Source organism: Leuciscus leuciscus, assembly GCF_965113295.1.
Source record: "Leuciscus leuciscus genome assembly, contig: SUPER_11_unloc_2, whole genome shotgun sequence".
In the NCBI taxonomy this organism is placed as follows: Eukaryota; Metazoa; Chordata; class Actinopteri; order Cypriniformes; family Leuciscidae; genus Leuciscus; species Leuciscus leuciscus.
This window is the reverse complement of record NW_028118545.1, coordinates 349,340-375,992: the sequence shown is the minus strand read 5'-3', so window position 1 is coordinate 375,992 and position 26,653 is coordinate 349,340. Positions and strand designations below refer to the sequence as shown.

The window sequence follows — 26,653 nt, the reverse complement described above, 5'->3', positions numbered from 1 at the left end:
TTATTACGAGAAAGTTTCTCATTATTACAAGAAAGTTTCTCATTATTACGAGATGTTAAGTCATTATTACGAGAAAGTTTCTCATTATTACAAGAAAGTTTCTCATTATTACGAGATGTTAAGTCATTATTTCGAGAAAGTTTCTCATTATTACAAGAAAGTTTCTCATTATTACGAGATGTTAAGTCATTATTTCGAGAAAGTTTCTCATTATTACGAGATGTTAAGTCATTATTTCGAGAAAGTTTCTCATTATTACGAGATGTTAAGTCATTATTACGAGAAACTTTCTCATTATTATGAGATGTTAAGTCATTATTACGAGAAAGTTTCTCATTATTACAAGAAAGTTTCTCATTATTACGAGATGTTAAGTCATTATTTCGAGAAAGTTTCTCATTATTACGAGATGTTAAGTCATTATTTCGAGAAAGTTTCTCATTATTACGAGATGTTAAGTCATTATTACGAGAAACTTTCTCATTATTATGAGATGTTAAGTCATTATTACGAGAAAGTTTCTCATTATTACAAGAAAGTTTCTCATTATTACGAGATGTTAAGTCATTATTTCGAGAAAGTTTCTCATTATTACAAGATGTTAAGTCATTATTTCGAGAAAGTTTCTCATTATTACGAGATGTTAACTCATTATTTCGAGAAAGTTTCTCATTATTACGAGATGTTAAGTCATTATTTCGAGAAAGTTTCTCATTATTACGAGATGTTAAGTCATTATTTCGAGAAAGTTTCTCATTATTATGACTTAAAGAATCTTTATTTTTTTTACTCAATGTGGCGGAAACGGGCTTCCATACTAACCTGCAAGATGCCCTTTAAAGGGATAGTTCACTTTGAAATTAATTTTTGGTATGTTTTAGCTTACCTCAAGGGCATCCAAGATGTAGGTGTCTTTTTTTCCGCAGTAGTTTCAATTTTGATATTTTTAGGTCAAACCGTTCTTGTCTGTTAGTCATATAATGCAGGTCTATGGTCACGGTCTCAAAACACAAGCACAGAGTCCAAATTAAAACAATTCCCCGTCGTCCAAATTAAACAATTCCCCATCGTAAGTACACATTGATGGCCTAAGACACGAAACGAGCGGTTTGTGTGAGAAAACGAACAGTATTTATATCGTTTTTACCTCTTATACGCAGCCATGTCCAAGTGATCTGATCTGACGTGTACGCAGACTGGTGCATAGATATATACACTAGATGTCGCCTTAAAGACATTCGTTCCAATGAACTGCCGTAGACAAGGCGAGATCTAGTGTGTATATATCTATGCACCAGTCTGCGTACATGTCAGATCAGATCACTTGGACATGGCTGTGTATAAGTGGTAAAAACGATATAAATACTGTTCGTTTTCTCACACAAACCGCTCGTTTCGTGTCTTAGGCCATCAATGTGTACTTACGATGGGGAATTGTTTAATTTGGACGACGGGGAATTGTTTTAATTTGGACTCTGTGCATGCTGTTTGAGACAGTGACCATAGACCTGCATTATAATTATGACTGACAGACAAGAACGGTTTGACCTAAAAATATCAAAATTGAAACTACTGCGGAAAAAAAGACACCTACATCTTGGATGCCCTTGAGGTAAGCTAAAACATACCAAAAATTCATTTCAAAGTGAACTATCCCTTTAAGCGCAACGGAGCAACTGTGTCTAAAGTGCTGGAAAAGAGAGAGTTAAAAGTTTCTGTTGCAATATCGAGTTCTTCTAAGCTATCTGGGATGCTGAGATGATGAAACTGATTAGGAAGATTATTAATAAAGCAATCTTTAGTGGCAGAAGTGATAGGTCTAACATATTTGTAACACGGGGTCGGCTTTGCAGCCTTGGCTAAATGAAGTTTACACGAGACTAGATAATGATCTGAGATGTCATCGCTCTGCTGCAGAATTTCAACGGCATCAACATTTATTCCGTGTGATAATATTAGATCTAGAGTATGATTACAATGTCTTTAAATGCCAATCCCAATGCATCTTTTTCATTATCTATATGTACTGTATATTAAAATCACCAACAATTAGTACTTTATCTGCAGCCAATACTAACTCTGATAGAAAATCAGCAAATTCTTTGATAAAGTCTTTATGGTGCCCTGGTGGCCTGTATACAGTAGCCAGCACAAATCTCAAACGTGATTTATCATTTACACTATATATTGCTATATTAAGCACCAACACTTCAAAATAATTATATTTGAAACTAGACTTCTTGGTAATTCTAAAAATATTACTATAAATTACAGCAACACCTCCCCGTTTGCCTTTCAGATGAGGCTCATGTTTATAACTGTAATCTAGAGGGGTGGTCTCATTTAAAGTAATGTAATCGTTTGGTTTTAGCCAGGTTTCTGTCAAACACAGCACATCTAGATTACAGTCTGTAATCATATCAATAACAATATGTGCTTTTGAAGTAAGGGATCAGATGTAAAAATTTATCAGATAAATATTTTTTTCAATTTTTTTTGCATAAATCTATTAATCAACCTCAGTCCTGCTCAAAACTACTAAATGTTTTTAAAAAAAATCAGGATTTTAACTCTTTAATTGCCAAATTCATAAATGATGTCACCGATTTGGGAAAAAAAACACACATAATGACTTATTTTCAATATAAAATGTGAATGTGGACTGGATTTTTTTTTTTTAGCTTTTATCACAGTCTTGGACATGTCAAAGATTAGAAACAACATTGGTTTTGATGCATTGTTAGTTTTTGTGTAGCATCAGATTTTAACTTTTTCTCTCTCATTTACTGTTCGTGGCTGTTTTTGCCCCATAGACTTCCATTATAACCACATTTTTTGATTGCAAAGCCATGACACCATATAATCATGCATTTTTGATTGTTGGTGGTTTTCCCTGTTGGGAAGAGGTAAAATTTGTAATTTTTACTGTTGATAACCAGGTGGCACCATTAACCCTTTAGATAGGCCTGTGCAAAAAAAAGCTTAGTTTCTGGCTTTTACATGGAGTTATATGGAGTATAATAGCATATTTGTGTGTGTGTGTGTGTGTGTGTGCGTGTGTGTGCGTGTTTGTGTTTGTGAGAGAGAGTATGAGAACTCACCTTGATACGTCTGAGAAAATCAAAATATGCACCTCAGCTCTCAGAACTACATGGAGTAAACAAAAACAAAGTAAGTGTATTTATGCATCTGCTGCCTTTTGATGGTGAGAAATGCAGACTAAACAAAGCAAGTGGATTTAAACACTTGCATGCAAGCCTGCTGGTCATTTGATGGTGAGAAGAGCAGCAAGCAACATGAGAAAGGGCTTGACTTGTAGTGAAGTTTTAGAGATGATTATGCAGCCTGACCCCTCCAGCGAGCTGCAGGATGTATCGTCTTCTCCCTCTGACACCACAGACTCAGGAGAGTCAGATCCTGATTTGGATGTGGCATCCTCATCATCCTCTCTAGCTTCCACTGAAGGCGAGGAAGATTCGGAGGATCCTGGATCTGGGTGGATTGGGAGAAACGGCGAAGTGTGGTTTTCCACCAACGCGGAGACAATTCCCTTTCTTCAGCCTGCCAGAGGCGTGACTCCAGGGCCGACGCGCTATGCCATCGCAAGGGTCCAGAACATGGATTCTGTGTTCAACGGATTCTGTTTTTTACGGAGCAGATGACTGACCTCATTGTCAGCATGACCAACCTCCATGCGCGCCGCACAAAAATTGAGAGACTGGACCGGGGTGGACTCCACAGATCTCCGTGCCTACATGGGGTCTGTGGGATCATCGCCTTCCCCTCCTATTTTTACTCCGTAAAAAACAGATTGAACACAGAATCCATGTTCTGGACCCTTGCGATGGCATAGCGCGTCGGCCCTGGAGTCACGGGAGTTGGCAGGCTGAAGAAAGTTGTCTCCGCGTTGGTGGAAAACCACACTTCGCCGTTTCTCCCAATCCACCCAGATCCAGGATCCTCCGAATCTTCCTCGCCTTCAGTAGAAGCTAGAGAGGATGATGAGGATGCCACATCCAAATCAGGATCTGACTCTCCTGAGTCTGTGGTGTCAGAGGGAGAAGACGATACATCCTGCAGCTCGCTGGAGGGGTCAGGCTGCATAATCATCTCTAAAACTTCACTACAAGTCAAGCCCTTTCTCATGTTGCTTGCTGCTCTTCTCACCATCAAATGACCAGCAGGCTTGCATGCAAGTGTTTAAATCCACTTGCTTTGTTTAGTCTGCATTTCTCACCATCAAAAGGCAGCAGATGCATAAATACACTTACTTTGTTTTTGTTTACTCCATGTAGTTCTGAGAGCTGAGGTGCATATTTTGATTTTCTCAGACGCATCAAGGTGAGTTCACACACACACACACACACACACACACACACACACACACACACACACACACACACACACACACACACACACACACACACACACACACACACACACACACACACACACACACACACACACACACACACACACTCACTCTCTCTCTCTCTCTCTCTCTCTCTCTCTCTCACACACACACACACACACACACACACACACACACACACACACACACACACACACACACACACACACACACACACTCTCTCTCTCTCTCTCTCTCTCTCTCTCTCACACACACACACACACACACAAAAATATGCTATTATACTCCATGTAAAAGCCAGAAACTAAGTTTTTTTTTGCACAGGCCTATCTAAAGGGTTAATGGTGCCACCTGGTTATCAACAGTAAAAATTACAAATTTAACCTCTTCCCAACAGGGAAAACCACCAACAATCAAAAATGCATGATTATATGGTGTTATGGCTTTGCAATCAAAAAATGTGGTTATAATGGAAGTCTATGGGGCAAAAACAGCCACAAACAGTAAATGAGGGAGAAAAAGTTCAAATCTGATGCTGCACAAAAACTAACAATGCATCAAAACCAATGTTATTTCTAATCTTTGACATGTCCAAGACTGTGATAAAAGGTAAAAAAAAATCCAGTCCACATTCACATTTTATATTGAAAATAAGTCATTTTGTGTTTGTTTTTTCCAAAATCAGTGACATCATTTATGAATTTGGCAATTAAAGAGTTTTAAACATTTAGTAGTTTTGATCAGGACTGAGGTTGATTAATAGATTTATGCAAAAAAAATTGAAAAAAATATTTATCTGATACATTTTTACAGCAGTTTAAAGTAGTGGCTGTTTTCAGCCACGAACATAACGAAAGGGTAGTGAATTTGAACAATGCACAAGGGTTAAGGACATTATGGAATTAAGATAATGTCTGTACTATGTTATGATTGTACTGTACAATTAAATACAATCGTTGCAAACTAAAGTCTGAAACTAAAGGATTTTGAACAAGGTCCTGAGCCGTTGATGGGCGCCGCGGACAGACGCCGAATGGCGCGCAGGTTTGCACTGCGTTGAGATTTTATGCAACAGGAACTTTTCTGAATGCTGTTGGTGACACAGTGGGTCTCAGTAAAGCTTCTGTGTCATGGGTGGTATACAGGGTATCTTGTACCATGTTTTTGTATCTTTTCTGTACGTCTTTAACGCTCCGCTCAGTGATCGGATTAACGCTGTTAAAGGGATAGTTCGGCCAAAAATGATATTAAACCCATGATTTACTCACCCTCAAGCCGTTCGAGATGCATATGTCAATCATTTTTCAGACGAACACATTTTCAGTTATTTTAGAAAATGTTTTGGATCTTTCAGTGGTTATAATGTCAAGTTATGGGGTCCACCTCCTTCAAGTCCCAAAAATGTGCATGCATCCTTCACAAAACTAATCCATCCGGCTCCAGGGGGATAAACGAAGGCCTTCTGAGGGTGTAATCCGTGCGGTTTTGTCGTAAAAATATACATATAACCACTGAAAGATCTAAGACATTTTCTAAAATAACTGAAAATGTGTTCGTCTGAAAAATGATTGACATATGCATCTCGAACGGCTTGAGGGTGAGTAAATCATGGGTTTAATATCATTTTTTGCTGAACTATCCCTTTAACTGTCGAAGCAATCTTTTTCCAAATTAAACATTTCTTCTTGTTACTACATTCTCCGCTAAATTTCAAGTAAAATGTCCTTGTAACTGTTATACTCCAACAAACACATATTTTCCGCTGGGGTAAACTGCACTGAGCGGTTGAATGCGCTTACTCGATCCGCCATGTTTTTTGTTTTGAAAATGTCTTATTTTACCCAGAATGCATTGCAGTGTAGTCCTACTTAAGATAGTCAGAGTCTTAAGTGCTTTGTGCAACGGTCTGATTTAGATGTCTATCTGAAGTCTGACTATCTACTATATATCTAAGCCATAGTCAAAGTCTATCTTTGTGAAACCAGCCGCAGATTGTCATGTTTTATCTCTAAGACTATGAGCCAAATTACTGGAGAGAAGAGCAGCACCATCCCAGGAGGGATGAATACCATCTCTTTTCAACAGGTCAGGTCTGCCCCAAAAACTTTTCCAATTGTCTATGAATTCTATATTATTTTGCCATTGAGTGAACACAATCTACTAACTATCTCATCACTCCTGCGAACAGGAAGGGGGCCAGAGCAAATTACAGTGCCTGACATCGTACTGGAAAGTTCACACACCTCTTTAATATTAATTTTGGTGATCTCCGACTGGCGGAGTCAAACATCATTTGTGTCGACGTGAATAATAATCTTAGAGAATTTACGATTAGCATTAGCCAGCAGCACTTTTAAATTTGCTTTGATGTCAGGCGCTCTGGCTCCCGGCAAACATGTGACTATGGTGGCTGGTGTCTCTATTTTCATGTTCTGTGTAATAGAATCACCAATAACTAGGGCACAATCAACAGGATTCTCAGTGGGTGATTCACTGAGTGGGGAGAACCTGTTTAATGTTGTTATCGGAACGGAAGAGCGGTGTTTTGTCCTGCGACTATAGCGTCTCATCGTCAACCAATAGTGCATGTAAGCTGTGCTTTGACCTGTGAGTGCATATATGGATATATATATATATATATATATATATATATATATATATATATATATATATATATATATATATATATAATAATTCGTTACATTTATATAGCGCTTTTTCTGAGACCTCAAAGCGCTTACATATACTTCCTTTCCTTACCTTTTTTCTTTTAGGCACATGAGGTTTTTTCTTTACCTACTCTCTGGGTTTCTTTTGTTTCTCGTTCTTCCTCTCATGACGGTATCTTATTTCCAAACATTTTTAGGTGAGGATCGATACCTGGAACCAGTCGTGGAGGAGGATCTTTTCCATATTAATCCGCTTGGCTGGATTACTTTCCATGCATGAATGGATCAGATCCCTGCATTCTGTGAAGAGGGGAGAGATGTCCGGTTATTATTGTAAGTGTTATACTTTGTGTAACTGCTCACATTATTTTAAGCAGTAATAAAAGTTCCTGTATGACCCGTCCACATGCTCTCACCTTTGGAAATGTCTTCTGTGCAGGAGGGCTCACCAAACATCTGAGGGAGGTACCGGTACTCGCCAGGATACTTCCCAGACAGCATCTTGAACATCAGTACGCCTAAACAATACACTGTTGCAGGCTTGCCATGATACTTTCCATGCCTGACCCACTCAGGGGGAGCATAATCTCTTGTGCCTGGAAGAAAGAACAAGATTTCGTCCATTGCAATGAATTTGTATTTCCATAGCTTTTTGTCGATTTATTCACCATAGATTTGTGGAATAATACGTACCACTGAATTTCGAATAAGAAGACTTCTTCAAGCGTTTGCTACAACCGAAGTCTATTAATTTGACCTGCAAGGTGTTTGGGTTGATGAGCAGGTTTTCCAGCTTGATGTCGCTGTGGAAGACGCCCCTCTCACTGCATATTCTTGCAGCAGTGACAATCTGACGCATCACAGCTCGTGCCGTCGATTCCTTGAGGATGCCACCATTTTGCAGTAAAAATATCCTCATATCTATACATGGCGTGGGCCGCTCTAAGACCAGTAGATATTCCTCTGGTGTCTCGTACCAGTCCAGCAGCTTTATTATTTGAGGAACACTGGGATTTTTGTTCATAAGAGCCATCATAGCGACCTCATTTGGAAGGGATTTGTCGAATAGACCCTACAGGAGAGATAATAGTTATACAAAAGTGAGATAATTAGGGGACATGGTTTAATTTAAATGAATTACTACAGAATTATGTCCTGCATTTGGGTAAGTATAGGTTTGAAGAGTTAAGTAATTGAAATACTGGAAATAGTTACTAAAGTTTCGGTCACTTTTACTGTCGACCGGCAAAAATTTTCAGGGCAAAATTTTGTCATTTTAATGGGAATTTTTGCGTGAGGGTAAAGTCACGCGAATGAACTGTGCTGACTAACAGAAAGCTGCTTGGTTCGGAAGTTCATACGCTATTGACAATGGTCCTTTTGTGACTGCAAAATTTTGTTAAAATGTCCTATTATTAATGTGACTGTGTACTCTGAGAGTAATAAAACGAAGAGAGGAATTGCCTACTTACAATACGGACATTTTCCATGGCTTCTGTCTTCAGCACATGTTTGATTGCCACCTGTTCTCCAAGGGAAAGAAAAAATAAGAATTTTTTTGTAAGAATGTTTTACAATTAATTAACTATATGTGCAGAGGTCACATGATTCCAGTAATTAACCTTGATGTAACTTTTAATGAATTTAAATTCCAACTTCCAAGAGTGCAAAAAAACTACCTTTCTTGAATCAGACAAACGGATCCCGTCGTAGACGCATCCATATGATCCTCTACCCAGCATTTTCATAGTTTCATAGTCCTGCAAGACTTCCCCTGTTAAAAAAAAAGAGGGACATACAAAATTTACAGTATAAACCACAAAAAAACAATAGCTGTAGAATGGACACATTATTGTGGTGCCTCACACAACCAAAATCCATCCTCAGTTCACATTTTCATTTGGATAATAAAGACAATGTCCAGAAAAACATGTTAAAATGTAGGTACTTTTTGCACATTTTATGAGTCATGTTGGGGCTTGTTATATAAACTGACCTGTCTTTCCCTTTGAACTTATATGGATAATTTCATCCTCATTCTTCCAAGAAATGTCATCCGATGTCGAAGCTGAGTTGATGTTCTCCTCAGTCATAGATGGCACAGGCAGAGAAGGACTGCTGTTGTGTGAGATGATGCCACTTTGCTCTTGCCTGGTAATGTCTTTATCACCATCCGGCACACTGGTGGGAGAAGACACACAGCTGTGCCTGCTGTACACTGAGTTGTGTTCAGTGTCGCTGTTGTGTTCAGCTTCCCCATCAGAGCATCTCTCAGGCTGTTGGCTGCTGTCATTTCTGCACTGACTCTGTTGGGCTTTGGTGGAAGTGTTCTTGGATTTCCGAGACAAAACCCATCTAAGGAACTTCCCTTTCTTCTTCTTCTCTACTTTCTCTGGGACAGGCCTTGGCGACACAGATGCAGCAGCATCTTCCTTTACAATGTAACTGTGAGATTTGCACTGACCCATTGCTCCAGATGTCTCTCTGATGTTCTGTCACTAACTTATCACAAGTTCACTGAACGTAAATTGCACAGATCGAAATGAAATACTAAAAATCATGAGATATAACACAGATCGAGAAATATAAAACAATTAGAGCAATTTTTCACCACAGATGTAACAGAAATACTAGTCAGATCGCTTGTACTACAGACCAGAAATCAACTGAACTGCTAGAAAACCAGAGAAGAGTTCTATGGGCGACTCTGCCTGTGACGTCACGAGTAGTGACGCGCGTCGGCCGGTTGCCAAGGGATTTTTTAGAATGTTTTTTTTCGAATGAAACTTGCAAAGATAACTGCTATTGTTTTGACAGAAAATGTATATCTTTATAAACTTATATGTAAGGGAAAATCCACGGCTTGCTGTGCATTAATTTTCCCCCCAAAATTAATCAAATGTGCCCATCTCAAACAAATATCAGTGATAATATTGTGGTCAATAAAACAAAATCAATTTGATTATAATTAACATGATAACGTACGTTCAAAACTAAAGTAGCCTAAATTCACCTTTATTTTTATGTATCTGACAGTCTGAGACTTCGTTGCCATAACGCAATATGTCACTTGCGTGTGTCTTGCTTCGGACTTGACTGACGGGTCTAAATAGTCTAACGGCAGGCTTAACCGTAGCTAAATAAATGTATGCGTTTTAAAACGAAAATGCACTACTAGTGTAAACGTAGATGTTCCACAGTCTGCTCGGGAACCGATGCTCTCGATACAAATATGGTTCTTTCATTGAGTAGTCGACGGCAGGAAGAAATCAAACCAAACAATTTCTAAACTTTTTTTTTCAATGATCAAAGGTAGTGTGTCGATTCAATTAAAAATACACATATCACATATTTTAAAATATATCATAATTCATTGTTCATCATGTTTGTTCGAATTTCAGGAGATCTCTCCTGCCAGGCTGTTGTCGAAAATAAGATATTGTTCTTAAGTGACTTGCCTGGATACATAAAGGTTAATTAATTAATTCATTGCAATTTATATGCTACAGTTTTTTGAGTCCAGGAACACATCAAGACTAAAATTTGAGCTAAAAACAGCGCGCTGTCAAAGCACGTTAAGACGCTGCTCCGCCAATCTCCAGCAGGGGGCGTTCAGTATTAGCGTCGATAGAAAACACCAGTCCGCATGGAGTGAGTGAGTGTAGCAAACAGACTCATGCATGCTTTCCTCACGTTTGATGTGTGCGTATAGTACCAACTTGATTTATGTACTTCAGCTCATGTTAACTGTTTGATGAAGTCAATTTATTATGTTGGTTGATATTCCTTGTTTAAGGAAGCTTTACATAGAAGTAGTGATTGATTTGTGTTCATGTATTCAAATGATGTTGCTTATTGTTCATGAAAGTGTTTCTGCTACATCTCATTGTATGCATCTGTTTAGTTAGCCTATTGAATTGTGTTTCTGTTATGTTATATATTGATTTATATTATTATATGCGTTGCTTTAGACCACACACCCATGAAAACACCAGTGTACTCATTTGTGCTTATGTGCTGAACCTTTATTGAAGCTGTGTGGAATTAATGAGGAGAAAATAAAGAATCAAAGAACTTTCATGCTGCACTGTAAACAATTATGCACTGTTAACTTAGTTAAAATAAGTTCATATACTTAGGCTAATTGTTTGTGCTCTGTTTACATTACTAATTTAGCCAACTCCAAATGTTTTATTTGAATCCAATTTGTGTGTGAATAAAATCTGTTAAATAAACTTATTTAAAACGAACCGCTGTACCTGAAAATATAAAACGATCTGTAATCATTACTTCTGTAATCCAAAAGTATGGGAAAATTGATAACACAATAGATGCACTACTTATTTGGGACACAAGCTGCAAGATTGTCACACTATCTCACAAACATAAAAACAAACATTTAACTTTAATATAAAGAACATTTTTCCTTGCCCTCCATCTATCCTTTCAATCACATCTCTCCATGTATCCTAACTATCCACCCTTCTATACTGTCCTGTCTCGTCTTCTCACACGAAAGAACAAAACACTTGCTTCCTGTACTTATTCACCAGGATAAACTCCTGGCAAATGTTTTCCTTTCTGACTTTATCCAGTATTACTTTGTGAATGTGATAGACTGATACAATGTGAATATGCAACATTGTGCTTCTCAGCCAGGTCTTCAACCTCCTCGGAGCACCGAAGCTCCTCTCCTCTTCAGCAGAGGCAGGAACAACCACAAGAAGTCGTACAAGTGCTTCTACTTGGTTGAAAAGGCCACGAAGTTCAGGCAACTGATTCCTCAGAATAGTTGCGGCCTCTGAACTGGTTGGGTATGTGTTTTGGAGCTTAAACATGTTCAGCTGCACCTTCAGTGACCTTTGGTTTAAATTCAGGATACTGGTCCACCACAGCAGTGTTTTCAGACCAACCTGATCAAACCTCTCCTTCAGTATCCAGCACCTTGAAGCTGATGACGGTCCAGTGCTAATGTAAGTGCTTTTAAGTAGTGTTACACAGTTATAACGTTAGTCTATCTGTGTGGTAAAAAAAAAAAAAAATTGTCAGTTCTGTGATCTGCTTTTGAATCGTTGTCAGAATTTTGCTAGCACAAGAAAATCCATGTTCCTAATGTTGTTTTTAAATGTAGGCTAGTATTCCTGATTGCCATGCCATGGTCCTACAACTACTCCCACCATTCAAAGAGAAGTTAGACGGTGTTATCCTAAAAGCAGATGAGTAGAGATTATTCAACAAATCTCATTAATCTGTAATGTTTTATGTTTTGGTTCTGTTGATCATGGTTGTGCTGTCCTTTTAAAAAATTGTTTCAGGAATTTGCAACGCTGATGTCCTGCAATCTACATTTGCCAGTGGAGTCCACACTTTATGTTGCTTGGTATGTAAACATTGGGTAGTTTTAACCTAAAATGAAAAGCCATCATTTACTCACCCCACTGCAAAATAAAATTTTATTCATAGAACTATGAATAGACAACTACATCGAACCACAGTGAAACCCACAATAGTTATTTTAATTATTAATATTATTTATTTATTCATACATTAAAAAAAAAAAAAAATTTATTACAGGTCAATCTCTAAGCGACCAGTAGTGGACATTACGTTTGGAAGGTCAAGGTGTGTGTGAAAGGATCACAGCATCTTCATCACTGGCCTGGCAGCGCTGTTTGCCTCCTCCTATGAGTTCAGCTTGCAGTACCAGGAAGAGGCAGCACCTTGAGTTTGTTCAGAGGTTAGTCATTAGCATATTTGCCATTCATATAAATATTATAAATATAATAATATATAAATAGCTGACTACTGGTATAAACAATATGGCCATGGTTTCCATACTGGGCTTAGCTTAAGCCGGGTCTAGGCCTTAATCAAATTAGGGTATTTAAGCAGCTTTTATAAAAATGTCTAATAAAAAACAAAAAACATTACTGGTGTGCATCTCGAGACAAAACAGTGGCAGTCACATATTTTAAGATATGTCAGTGCAAGTTGTTTTCAGTTAAATGATTAGTGAAAATTCTGTCATTAATTACTCACCCTCATGTCGTTCCAAACCTGTAAGACCTTTGTTAATCTTCAGAACACAAAGATAAGATATTTTTGATGAAATCTGAGAGGTTTCTGAACCACCCATAGACAGCAACGTCTTTGCAACTTTCAAGGTAGTCAAAACATCGTTTATATAATCCATGTAACTACAGTGGTGCAATCTTAATATTATGAAGCGATGAGAATTCCTTTTGTGCACAAAAACAAAATAACGACATTATTCAACAATCTCTACTCTTTCATGTCATTCTCCTACGCTGTTGACGTAGTGTAAACAGTGTCAAGTCACCTTAGCGCTTTTAACAATATAGATTGTTTCAAAGCAGCTTTACAGTGATAATAGGAAAGTACAGTAACATAGATTGTTTAGGCTTTACAGCAGCTCTAGAATAAATTTATCAGATCGACTATTTTTGACCGTCAAAATGCCGGCGGACACAGCTTCAGTGAGTTGTTCAAAATCTTTCTTTTTAGTAAACTCTGTGTACACAAACAATGTTCTCCATGCTGGAGTTCATGTGTAGAGCCCCTGGTGATACTGAGAGCAAAGTTTCATGTTGTGTCGAGCCTTCTTAGTGTTTTAAAAATAGCGATTTTTGCTGCTATCATAGTCGTGCCCCAAGCACTCCCATTCAAAAGGCAATTTGACCGAAAACGAAAATACGGTCAAACTTAAAAGTGACGTTTCCATCCTAATTATGCTTTTAAACGAAAGTTTGCCTCGGGTAGATTAACAAAAAGAGGTTGCATTTTGGCAAGAGTTATCCTTTAACGCTCTCCGGCCCACTCATCTACACAAAACAGTGCCTGGTGGCTCGAGAACGCAAACCCTGTTATAGATTTCAAGGTGCAAGCCTTGAAAAAAAGCCAGTGCAGTGCTTCTGGGTTCTACGTCAGAACGTAGGCTTATTATTGGCCGACTCTGGTCGTGTGTGATGACCCAGGAGCTAGCCAATAGTGAGCCTACGCTCTGATGTACAATCCATAAGCGCTGCACTGTTTACACTACGTCAACAGTGTAGGAGAATGACATGGAAAAGAAGAGATTATTCAACAATGTTGTTATTTTGGGGTTATTTTGCGCACAAAACCACGGGGTCAAATTTGACCCCTGTTAATTGCTGCTACCCCAAAAAAAAAAAAATGGTCAAATTTTACTTCAAAAGCCCAGAGTGCCACTTCTGGCCCCTGCATAGAGACACCTAGTGGATGAATATTGAACTCACAAGTGCCAGAGTGGTAGTAATATGATGGCTGACCACATGCTGTTTTGTTGAGCTGGAAACCTAGCCAAACAAAATCGTCTTCTCAGCAAACCAGCGGATGGTAAAATTGTGTATTTTTTGTTCATCTATTTAGTATTAGCTTGCAGAATGCCTAGAAGTATGTTTTATATTATTTTGGGATAAATTAGCAACTCTGAGCTAGTTCAAAAAACGATGGGCCAAAAATGACCCTCTGGGTGTATGGGTTAAAAACATGTTGGGTCAAAAATGACCCTTTGGTTCTTTGAGTGACTTTTATCGAGAATGGTGACAGTCCTGTGTTTGGCTAAAGCCTTGAAATAAATAAAGTAGTATATCTTTTCAGGGAGTATGGCCACTCCCTTTTCAGGACAGGGAAAGCAGCAGAGAAAGGTCACTGTAACACAAGTATTGGAGCAACTTGAAGCTGATGATAGTGTGAGTTCCTCTCTCTAGCAGAACAGATTTTTGGATAAGCAAAGACCCATGGTGTTAGTTTTTTTCAGTCGTGATTTTGGCCTTGTGTTCTTGTTTCCATTGGCCAAAGTGTTTGTACATTTGATATCCAGTTCTAACATGCAACAAATAAAGCAAAAAAAACAACAAAAAAACATTGTTAAATGTAGCTGTGTGGTTGACTGATTATTTTCCTAAATTTAAAATAGTTTGCATTGACGGTGTTTGTTATTGTTATTCTGTGAAATGATACACCTAAAGCCCATGGGTCAAATTTGGCCCTAATCCTAAATTAGGGAATAAAGGGTTAAAATTTAAAAAGTGGATATTTTGGTGTTCAGTGAACTTATAGAAGTAATTTAATGCATAGTTCATAATTTTCCAAAGAAGAAAAGTGTTCTTGGGTTCTCCAGGGTTAAGGTTGAACCAACGTTGTTATATACTATTTACTGATGTTTTTACTACCTTTCTGGGCTTTGACAGTTGCAATGACATTGATGTCAATGGAGGGACAGAAACCTCTCAGATTTCATAAAAAATATCTTAATTTGTGTCCCGAAGATGAACGAAAGTCTTGAGGGTGAGTAATAATGACAGAATTTTCATTTTTGGGTGCAAACATACATTTTAGTCTGGTAAATGTCATGTTTAACATTATCATGTAGTCATGTATGCAATTCACATTGCAAGGCTTGCAATTAAGTTAAATTATTTCTGTCACAAAGGTTTGGGCTGGATTCTGGCAATGTGTGCTCTATATAAACTGAGAGTCTATGACTGCCTTTCCACTGATACTCTGATGGGACCTGATGAGGGGATGATATTGTTAATGAGCTGGGTGATGAGTAGACAAAAGTTGTAGAATAAACTTTAAATCTGGCAACCCCACTTCCAAAAGTTTAGTTAGTTGACAGTGCGCTTGTAAACAGACACATTGAGTTGATGTATTTTAACCAGGGCAGAAGAAATATCAGTTATTGATCACAACATCCAACATTGCATTTTTTTTTTCATGTTGTTTAGTTTTATCCAAACAAATTAGTCGTTAAAACCGATATCTGGTTTTTATTTACACGTCTTTTGTGCTGTCTCTCTCTGTCAAAATATATAAACTCAGTCCATAATATTTCATTGTTTTTTTTCTCTTTCTTTTCTGCCTTTTAGACGCTTTCTTGACATCAATCCTGAACGTGGATCAAAAACAAAGAAAGGACAAGTAACTTCAAAGAAAACTGGCCAAGTTATGCAAAAAAAAAGAACACCACTGTAAGCCTACAGGTTTCCTCACTTCTGCGAAAACTTGCAGACTTTGAATGGGATTTCGTTTGCACTTTTATGGACTTCAAAACAGAAACAGCACTTCACTGCCATTATAAAGCTTGGAAGAGCCAGGACATTTTTTTAAATAACTCCGATTGTATTCGTCTGAAAGAAGAATGTCATCTAGACCTAGGATGACTTGAGGGTGAGTAAATCATGTGCTAATTTAAAATTTTTGGGTGAACTATCCCTTTAATTAAGCGCTTAGTTATACCTGTTTGTTGTTAAAGTGTTAAAATTGCATTTTATGTTTTAAAAAATTCAGCCAACATGTTCACAGAAGGCAATTTTCTGATCTTTGCTTTTAACCAAATGTTGTTTTCTTTTTCCTAGTGTGGCTACTCTTATGAAACCTTAACGTATAATATTTTAATTATGTAATTATAAAAGCAGCATTCCCTGTAAAATACAATTTATTGCTGTAGACAAGTTTAATATTGTAAAAGTATGTGGGTTATACTGTATTTGGTAATTACAGTGGAGTACTGTAAATGCTTTTTACTGTACTAGTGCTGTAAAAATACAGTATGTGAGGAAACTACACACTAGAAGCCTATTAGGCCATGGCATTGTTTCTTTTGTTGCTAAAAAAAAGACATGTTCAATAAAAATATAATTGGATCAGTGTAATGTTGCAGTTGTATGTGTGTATTTTACATGGCTCTATTGATTGAAAGATATTTTGAGTTTCAGGAACTAAAAGTTAAGTTGGGCCCGTTAGAATATATAATTTAGTTGAATTGGTAATGGAGTAATGCTTACTTAACAAGCTGAGTTAAATAAATGGGTGGGGAATGATTGTTTAAACTAAGTATCTTCAGTTACTGTAACTCGGTTATAAGTACATTCAACTTAAATGTTCTATTCCATTCCATTATGGGCTTAAGTACATTGAACGTAGTCCACTTGTCTTATTCAACTAATGCTTCATTACTTAAAAAATTTAAGGCAACGAGTTACCTTGGTTTTTTTAAGTAGATTCTACTTATCCGGGTTTACAGTGAGGAAAACCGTTCTAGGTAGGGCTGTTGAGTTACTATGTTATGAGGTATATATATATATCAATCATGGGTTTGCATACATAATATGAGATTTTTTACACAGGAAAAAAGAATCTACAAGATTGAATATCTTAATATATATTTTCTTAAATAATTCATTATAATACATTTAAAAAAATCATTTTTTTGTTAGTTATAGGCCCAGGCCTGAGGGATGAAACGAGAGTTAAATTCAACAAGAAAAAGAGGAAAACAAAGCAATAAGCCACTTTTGCTTGTGGATGAAAATGTTTGGATATAAAATAAAGAAATTAACTACATATTCAAGAGATGACAATTTTGGGATTTCGTAATAAAAATAAATAATATCGTTAAAGGGATAGTTCACTTTGAAATTAATTTTTGGTATGTTTTAGCTTACCTCAAGGGCATCCAAGATGTAGGTGTCTTTTTTTCCGCAGTAGTTTCAATTTTGATATTTTTAGGTCAAACCGTTCTTGTCTGTCAGTCATATAATGCAGGTCGATGGTCACTTGTCTCAAACAGCATGCACAGAGTCCAAATTAAAACAATTCCCCGTCGTCCAAATTAAACAATTCCCCATCGAAAGTACACATTGATGGCCTAAGACACGAAACGAGCGGTTTGTGTGAGAAAACGAACAGTTTTTATATCGTTTTTACCTCTTGAACTCAGCCACGTCCAAGTGATCTGAGAGCGCGGGTGGGTATAGATATATACACTAGATGTCGCCTTGGCTACTGCGAAACCGTTTGACCTAAAAATATCAAAATTGAAACTACTGCGGAAAAAAAGACACCTACGTCTTGGATGCCCTTGAGGTAAGCTAAAACATACCAACATTTAATTTCAAAGTGAACTATCCCTTTAAGGATATAACGGTGGGTCACATTAGTAGGGTTAAATATAACTTAAATCAAACCATAAATGTGTTCACAAAATAAATGGGCAGCAGTTTCTTCAAAAAGACCACAAAATGAGCAAGTTTAATCAATATCAAGATATTTACAGATAGATGAATTTTAAGTTGTTGCGCGTGTGATAACCATAGACTGTAAAAAAAATATGGACGTAGTGTCCGTGACGTCACCCGTAGGTTTCTGAAGAGCATTTTTGAAGCCTAAAGTAGGCGGAGCCGGCCGTCGCCATCTTGGCCTTGCGTCACTCCCGGATAACAGAAAATAGGCAAAGAGGCGGGGCGGGAGTGGAGCTGAGGAGCCTTGCTAATATGATTCTGTACTATTCTGCTAGTTGAAAATGTAAAATTGGTTGATGTTATAGCGCACACAGTTGTTTCCGCACGGAAATATGATGGTTTGCTCATCAAAATACAACAAATTATTCCTCACTCCTGTCCGCAATCCGAATATATAATGAGACTGTGCCACTACAGTAGCCATCTTGACAAAATGATTAACTAACAGTTTGTAGAAAAATACTATTTAAACGAGTTGTCTGGTTTGTTTGACGTTGAAATCTTGTTGAAATCTGTTTAACGCTGCAGTAGTGACTGGTCAACCCAGAGAAAGACAAGTACTGCTCTGATCCAACAGCGCGCTGGATTCAATTCAGACCTCAGACTGAAAGGTACGAGCCTATTCGGTGGTTAAGTCGTGACGTAACCACTCTCCGATAATACTCTTTCCGGGTCCAAAGTCCAGGTCCTCTCTACCTACCTACCGCTTTCGCTAGTGTTTTGGTTATTATTGAGTGTTTTTACAATGCCGCAGTGCTGTGTCCCGTGTCCCGAGCTAACTCACTTCAACCTCGTAAATCTTCTTTTTCATTGATGCCTGGACTCTACCCTTAATTATGCCACCTGAGTGATGAGCTACACTAACCACTCTGTTGGTGTTAAAGGAATTTAAACCCTTTTTGACCGCCAAGGGTGCCTCACTAAGAAGGACGTGATCGTAAATAAATGTACAGGTTCCACCATTGTTATTTCTGGACGAGAGGAGCGCTTGGACCCGGAAAAGGCTAAACGTCACGCGTGACGTCAGACTTAACAATCGGATATTAATATGACATCTTAATATGATGCTTGTGTATTGATAAAAAATAAAATAAAAAAAACGTATAACATGATCATCTTTCCTTCAGGTCTGAAGGAGATTGAGGACTGAGCCAATGGAGGCCTAAAGATGCCGCAAATCTATCTATATCAATTTATTCAAATAGAATATATATGTTTATTTAGGCAAACAAGGTCCCATTAGACCCCTTTAGCTTATGTGAAAGTTAAAAGAAGTTTCACTTAATTGCTTTGTTTTATCTCCTTTAAATTTGAAATGCACTTTTGGTGGAAAAATGACACTGCTTACTTACATCCAGCCTTTTCTCTGTAACAGTTTGTACTGTATTTAATCATATTTAAGCTAGATCATTAAAGAAATATGTGACCCTGGATCACAAAACCAGTCACAAGTCGCACGGGTATATTTGTGGCAATAGCCAACAACACATATGGGTCAAAATTATGGATTTTTCTTTTATACCAAAAATCATCAGGATATTAAGTAAAGATCATGTTCCATGAAGATATTTTGTAAATTTCCTACCGTAAATATATAAAACATTTATTTTGTTTCGATTTTTTGCACCCTCAGATTCCAGATTTTCAAATAGCTGTATCTCAGACAAATATTGTCCTATTGTCCTTTTTGTCCCAATTTTTAAAAAAAATTGACCCATGTGACTGGTTTTGTGGTCCAGGTTCACATATAAATCCTCGTGTTATTAAGAATCAGAATTACTTTCTCTCTTCTTCTCACTTATAATGATACTATTGCTTCCGAGTCCTTTTTGAGGTTAAAAAAAAAAGAGCCAGTCCCCATTGACTGTAATTGAATGGGAAAAAAGATAACAGCATACTAATATTTTGCAGATTATAAGAGAATTTTCGTTTTTGGGTGAAACATTTGTATGTAGTATACTAATTAATTGTGTTACAGTAATAGAAAGTTCGCCCTCTAGTGGAGAACAGCACCTAATGCACAGAGTAGGTTATGCAATTTATCAGCCAAAAAACTCTCAACCAGTGTTTATTTGGCTTAGCAAATAAACAAATGAAACATGTTATGGGATAGATTCACAAGCAAAGGCATAAACAGAAATAAACTTTTTTTTTTTTACTTTGCATAGGCTACTGTACGCACACATCCCCAAACAAGACGTTAAAAAACAAAAAGGGTAATATTGGGAAGTTATATAGAATCCGTGTATCATTCGTTCAGTCGTTTTTTGAATTAATATTGAATATAGAAAAATGAGAAAACGGTTCCTTTTTCGTTTTTTCATTTTTTACAAAAAAACGAAAAACAAGAATTCAGCTGGATTTCTCGTTTTTCGTTCTCAGTTAGAAAAATGAATAAACAGCTTGAATATTCGATTTCTACACGTGGGCGGAAATTAAACGCCCCTTTCCTCTGATTTGTCAGCCGAAGATCAAACTGTTCCGTCATCAGTTCTGCACAGCAGAATAAGAGTCCTCCGTTGTGCGGATTCTTAACGTATTTATTGCAACTACATTTAATTTTTTTCTCATCAAACCACCAGACTAACGAATGTCTCGACACAACCCGTACCGGGGAATAGCCTAGATAGGGCTTTCTTCTGTGTATATATAAATTCACCTACGATTTGCATCAGCTGGCTATATGGGCAGGATAAATGACGGCTGTTAAGCCTATCATTGTCGCACTCGCCCAGTAATTAAAAAAAAATATATTATAAATTAAGATATAGGCCTAAATCAATATAATTAGTTGTAAATTAAATATTTTTAACACTAATGCAAAAAGAAAAGAATAATGCATTGACTATATAATTGGCCTATATTAACGTTAACGTATAAACTGTCATTCAGACTGACTAGCCTATCTAACAACTGGAGAAGTTTTATGATGTAGGCCTTGTGTTTTATTAAAATGTTTTATCATTTATATCTCTAGGATGCGCGCTTGTGCGTGGCGCGCCGGGTCATGTTAAGAGGGAAACGCGCGCGTCACATCGTTGTAAAAAAAGCATATTCATAAATAGTGTAAAAGACCGGTAAATAAAATACAACATTAACATTATAAACACTACTAATGACATAATATGCGTATTTTAACGAGAAACTGAAACTGTACAGAGCAGACGTTGGTTTCGGGCATCTCTTATTCGTCCAGTAGGCCTAGCCTATCCATATTTGCAATGTAACATTTGGATGCTAATTAATAATGTAAAAAAGTCTTCGTACTTCATTCGAGTCCCAATAGGCCTACACGTAAATCAGCATCTCCACATCAAGGGAAATTAGTTTGGAATGTCAACAGACCGATTAAGCAGAATAACGTTTTATATGTTTGGTTGACTGTGATTTATTTTAATAACGAACAGGCTGCGACACCCGACATCACTTGGATGTGTTGCTCAACAGGGGATTTAATAGCTACTGTCGTTTTCTCATTTTTCTATATTCAATATTAATTCAAAAAACGACTGAACGAATGATACACGGATTCTATATAACTTCCTAATATTACCCTTTTTGTTTTTTAACGTCTTGTTTGGGGATGTGTGCGTACAGTAGCCTATGCAAAGTAAAAAAAAAAAAGTTTATTTCTGTTTATGCCTTTGCTTGTGAATCTATCCCATAACATGTTTCATTTGTTTATTTGCTAAGCCAAATAAACACTGGTTGAGAGTTTTTTGGCTGATAAATTGCATAACCTACTCTGTGCATTAGGTGCTGTTCTCCACTAGAGGGCGAACTTTCTATTACTGTAACACAATTAATTAGTATACTACATACAAATGTTTCACCCAAAATATAATCTGCAAAATATTAGTATGCTGTTATCTTTTTTCCCATTCAATTACAGTCAATGGGGACTGGCTCTTTTTTTTTTAACCTCAAAAAGGACTCGGAAATATGACATTTACCCTCAATGGCCCAGTAGTAGCCTTCAAATACGTGAGCAGAAGTTATGTTTAAATGCTGTGAATTTCAGTTTATCCTTCATTCTAACTTTTGCCTTAAAGGGGTCATATAATGCCATTTTTGTACAAGCTAATATGATTATTTAGGGTCTAAATTAAAAGTTTGTAATATACTTTATTTAAAAATTCTCATTAGTATTGTAAGAAAACACTAATTTTACCTGGTCAAAAACAGCTCTGTTTTCAGCACGCCGTTTAAGTGCATGTGTCTTTAAATGATAATGAGCTTTGCTCACCCCGCCCCTCTGCTCTGTGCGCACACCGTTTGTAACACAATAACACAATAACCATAACGCGTTGTTCATTATAAACGTGGGATTATGAATTATATTGAGAACGTTGTACATAGAAAACATGCCGTAATGTACCCTGAGTGTAAACAGCCGCATTCATCGTGAAGCGTGCAAGCGATTTGCAAAGATTAATATAAAGATTAATATAAAGGTTAATAAAACGTTACACTCCCTTCGAAATGTATATTCAAATATTGGATTCAATCTTTTTGTCAACTTGTTTTATTTCAATTAGGACAGGTTTTTTTATTTTAATTTTATTTTTTTAGATCTGATTGATTGTAGACCTCTTTATCTGAGCTTATGCACCTAATTTTTTTACCAAAAAAAAACATTATTCTTGTGTAATTTTAGCAATATTGCATAAAATGTAAAATTTTTCTGTATACACTGTATCACACTAGTGTGCTTTACCAGGAATTTAGTTTTGAAATGCTTTTATTTTGTACAAATGGAACAAAAAGTCAGACTTGTGGTGCTCCCGGTCAAAATTGAACAGCCTACAAAAAGTACCTTTTGAATCTCTCATTATGCTATATTATCACCAAATATTAATTGGATTCAATCTTTTTGTCAGCTTGTTCTTCAAATTTAACTTCTTTAAATTAGTATTTTTTTTAAGGTGTTTTGATTATTTTTTAAACTGACTGATTGTAAGCCTCATTAATCTGAGCTTATATTGGTCAAAAATGAACATCCATCGAAAATGAATGGTGAGATCGAAAATACATCAGACAATATATGTTTTCAAACATTTAGTGTTCAGGAGCATCATGTTCATGTTCACATAATTGCATGTGTGCTTGCAAAGATCTCGGAGGCCTCGGACCTGTGCATGCATGGATATGCACACTCTCACTACCGTGCACACACACACACACACACACACACACACACACACACACACACACACACACACACACACACACACACACACACACACACACACACACACACACACACACACACACATGTACACAAACAAACTATTTTGAGTATTACAGGCTTTCTTTCTCACAGATCACTTTATCTTATCATCAGATCCCACTCCCCTCATATACTGATTGACTCTCCTCTCCCTCCTCACTCCTGCCTCCATTTTGTTATTTGCAATACTATAATGTTCATTTGCACTGCTGACTGTTATTATAGTAACAACTGTTTACATATGCATCTTGCACTACTACCTTGACTGGAATATGCTCAATTTGCACTGCCGACTGTTTATTTACAGTACCGACTGTTTACATATACATTTGCAATACCGTACTTTAACTGTAATATGCAATTACTTTCCACTGCACTTTCACTCGGATAGCTTCTGTCCAAACTTTATTTGCACTACTTTAAATCCATTGTTATACTGCTCATTTTAGCCTAACTTATACATATATCTATTTGTAAAATTCTGTTTATAGTAATAGCCATCTGTATATTATGCTCACATTCTGTTTATAGTAACAGCCATCTGTATATATATTCATAGTACATATCTATCTGTAAAATTCTGTTTATAGTAACAGTCATCTGTATATTATATTCAGTACATATCTATCTGTAAAAATTCTGTTTATAGTAATAGCCATCTGTATATTATATTCAGTACATATCTAGCTGTAAATTCTGTTCACAGTAATAGTTATCTGTATATTATATTCATAGGACAAATCTATCTGTAAATTTTTGTTTATAATAGTATTCAACTCTATATTTATTCAGTACATATCCATGTTCTGCACTTATGGAACCACTGTATATCCTGCACTTGCTGCTATTGCACTTCTGGTTAGACCTAAACTGCATTTCGTTGCCTTGTACCCGTACTTGTGTAATGACAATAAAGTTGAATCTAATCTAATCTAAAAAAAGATCAATGAGGCCTACAATCAATCAGTTTCAAAAACAAATATGAAACCTGTCCTAATTGAAATAAAACAAGTTGTCAAAAACATTGAATCCAATATTTGGTGATATAGCATAACGAGCGATTTACAAGCAATTTTTTGTAATTTATTTTTGACCGTGAACTCCACAAGTGTGACTTTGTTACATTTTGTACAAATAAAAGCATTTCAAAATAAACTTCCTAGTTAAATATTAAAGCACACTTCTGTCATATTTTGTTGAATATTGACAAATTTATCCACAAATCAGGCTTTCATTACTCAAAAGCTGAGGTGCATGAGCTCAGATCGATGAGGTCTATAGGCCTATGATCAATCAGTTCCAAAAAGAAATAGAAAACCTGTGCCAATTGACAGACAAGTTGATAAAAAAGATTGAATCCAATATTTGGTGATAATATAGCATAACAAACGATTTACAAGCAATTTTTAAAAGGCCGGTCATTTTTGACCGAGTACACAAAAGGTGTTACAGGGTTTTCAACAAAGCACAAGGGTTAAGCTCTGCTTTATTGACTATTTAAGGTGAGCTAGTGAGAGTCTTGAATATAATCTCTCAGACACAAGCAGTGAAAGTTGAAGATCGACTGTGACAATGGAGACACAAAGGATCCTCATGAGGAGTTTGGCTGTTGTGGTTTTTTCATCTGTGATCTGGACAAAAATCTAAAAGCAAACTCATAATGAGAACACATTATTAGAAATGAATTTATTAGGATTAACCCCTTGAGATGAATCATCTAATTTTCGAGAGGGTTACGCCACATGTAAGTAACCATGTTTATTCTAATGCCTGATCTGTGATCAGTGATTTTTGATGTGTAATTATTCAAGTTCACAGATTATCTTTCTCTCAAAATCGTTCAATACTGTTTATGCATCAGTAAATCAAGCCAGTGACTAAAAGATCAACTTCACATCGTTTCTCTAAGTAGGATGAAAATAATATTTTTTAAACTGTTTAAATTATATACAGAATGCGATCAAAGAACGCTCCATTTCCAATCGGCCAAACTGAAAACCGCCCAGGCTAGAAAAAATGCCTTTTATTTCGAAATTATGACAATTTTTGATGTAAAAATCATATTAACATTATAGGGTCACCCCAGGAAACATTATAAAATAATAACATAATCCAGTTCATGACCCCTTCAACAGTGTTTTTTTTTTGTTTTTTTTTACGAATTAAATTTGGATTAACTGAACCAATCCACTCTAATGCCCTTTCAAACAACCATCATGCATTAAAATAAGAAGATATAAACTCATTTGCAGTCTTGTGGTGAGAATTTCCATCTGTTGTTCTCTGAAATGATCACACACTTTCTGGACCGGCTGTGGTCTGTAGCTCAGATACAACAGCACATTTCACATTAGTGGTTCACTGTGGTAAAGCGCTATGTGTGGTTATAAATGTCCATTGTGACTGACAACTATGAAAAACAAGATGTGGTTAATGGTCACTAAACTATATGGCATTAAAAACATTTAGGATGTTCAAAAGTCATTACCTAGACATCACCCACAAGCAAATGCATCCAAAAGAGGTTTTATTAACAAAGTTCGGGAGGAGCACGTTCAGATAATTAACACAAGTGGAGAGCACTCAGCAATCAATGGTAAGAGGTATATATACACTCAGCAGTCTCACCTCAATCCATTGACAGTTTTTGCAGCATCCCCCCACCACCCCTTCTCCACACTTCTAGTCCTAAACACTTACATACGGGGGGAGTACTCTGGATTCGGGCCGAACTCCGAGCTCGGAGCCCTCCCTCCGGAGAGCACGCCAAATACGCATTAAACTTTACCCCCTCAAATGTAAGTGTGAACTCATGAAAATAGTTTTACTTCTTTGTTTGTATATGCACTTCTTTAGAAATGTTGCTATTTGCTTTTTTTTAACTGTTTGTAATCTCATCAAAAATTACAAATAGAAAACACATTGATAATAAATGTATCCATCAAGCCAATGTTGTTTAAAGTTTAGTCAGAAATTGGTGCTTTAGGATGCCACATAATCACAACAAGATCATTTGTTTTAACATATTCAATGCAAATTCAATAACTTGTTAATGTGTGTGAGTGCAAAACATGTTACTGTAAGTGTATAAAGAATTTTGAAATTATGATTTAACAAATATTATTCAGTGGTGTATAAATAACTTCCGTCAGTGTCCATTCCTCACGTCTCATCATAAAATGACCTAACTTTATTTCACCCTGGAAAGCAAAAAGAATGAGAATGTGATCAGCTTAAAGATAACTGAATCAAAATCAGAGTCAGAATGAGCTTTATTCGCCAAGTGTGCGCAAACACACAAGGAATTTGTTTT

General features: G+C 36.7%; 2 long non-coding RNA genes across 2 annotated transcripts in view; both read left to right on the top strand.

Moving 5' to 3' along the window:
- The window catches only part of LOC309510129, a 211,980-nt gene extending 186,547 nt beyond the window's left edge, over positions 1 to 25,433 (top strand). The window contains exon 2 of the long non-coding RNA XR_014210223.1: positions 25,215 to 25,433. This is a non-coding gene — a long non-coding RNA (uncharacterized lncRNA). The remainder of the gene's footprint in view (positions 1 to 25,214) is intronic.
- A 74-nt stretch (positions 25,434 to 25,507) lies between these two features.
- Positions 25,508 to 26,443, top strand: LOC309510124. The gene is made up of 2 exons (XR_014210218.1): positions 25,508 to 25,864; positions 26,163 to 26,443. It is a non-coding gene; the product is annotated as an uncharacterized lncRNA (long non-coding RNA).
- Positions 26,444 to 26,653: the final 210 nt, after the last annotated feature.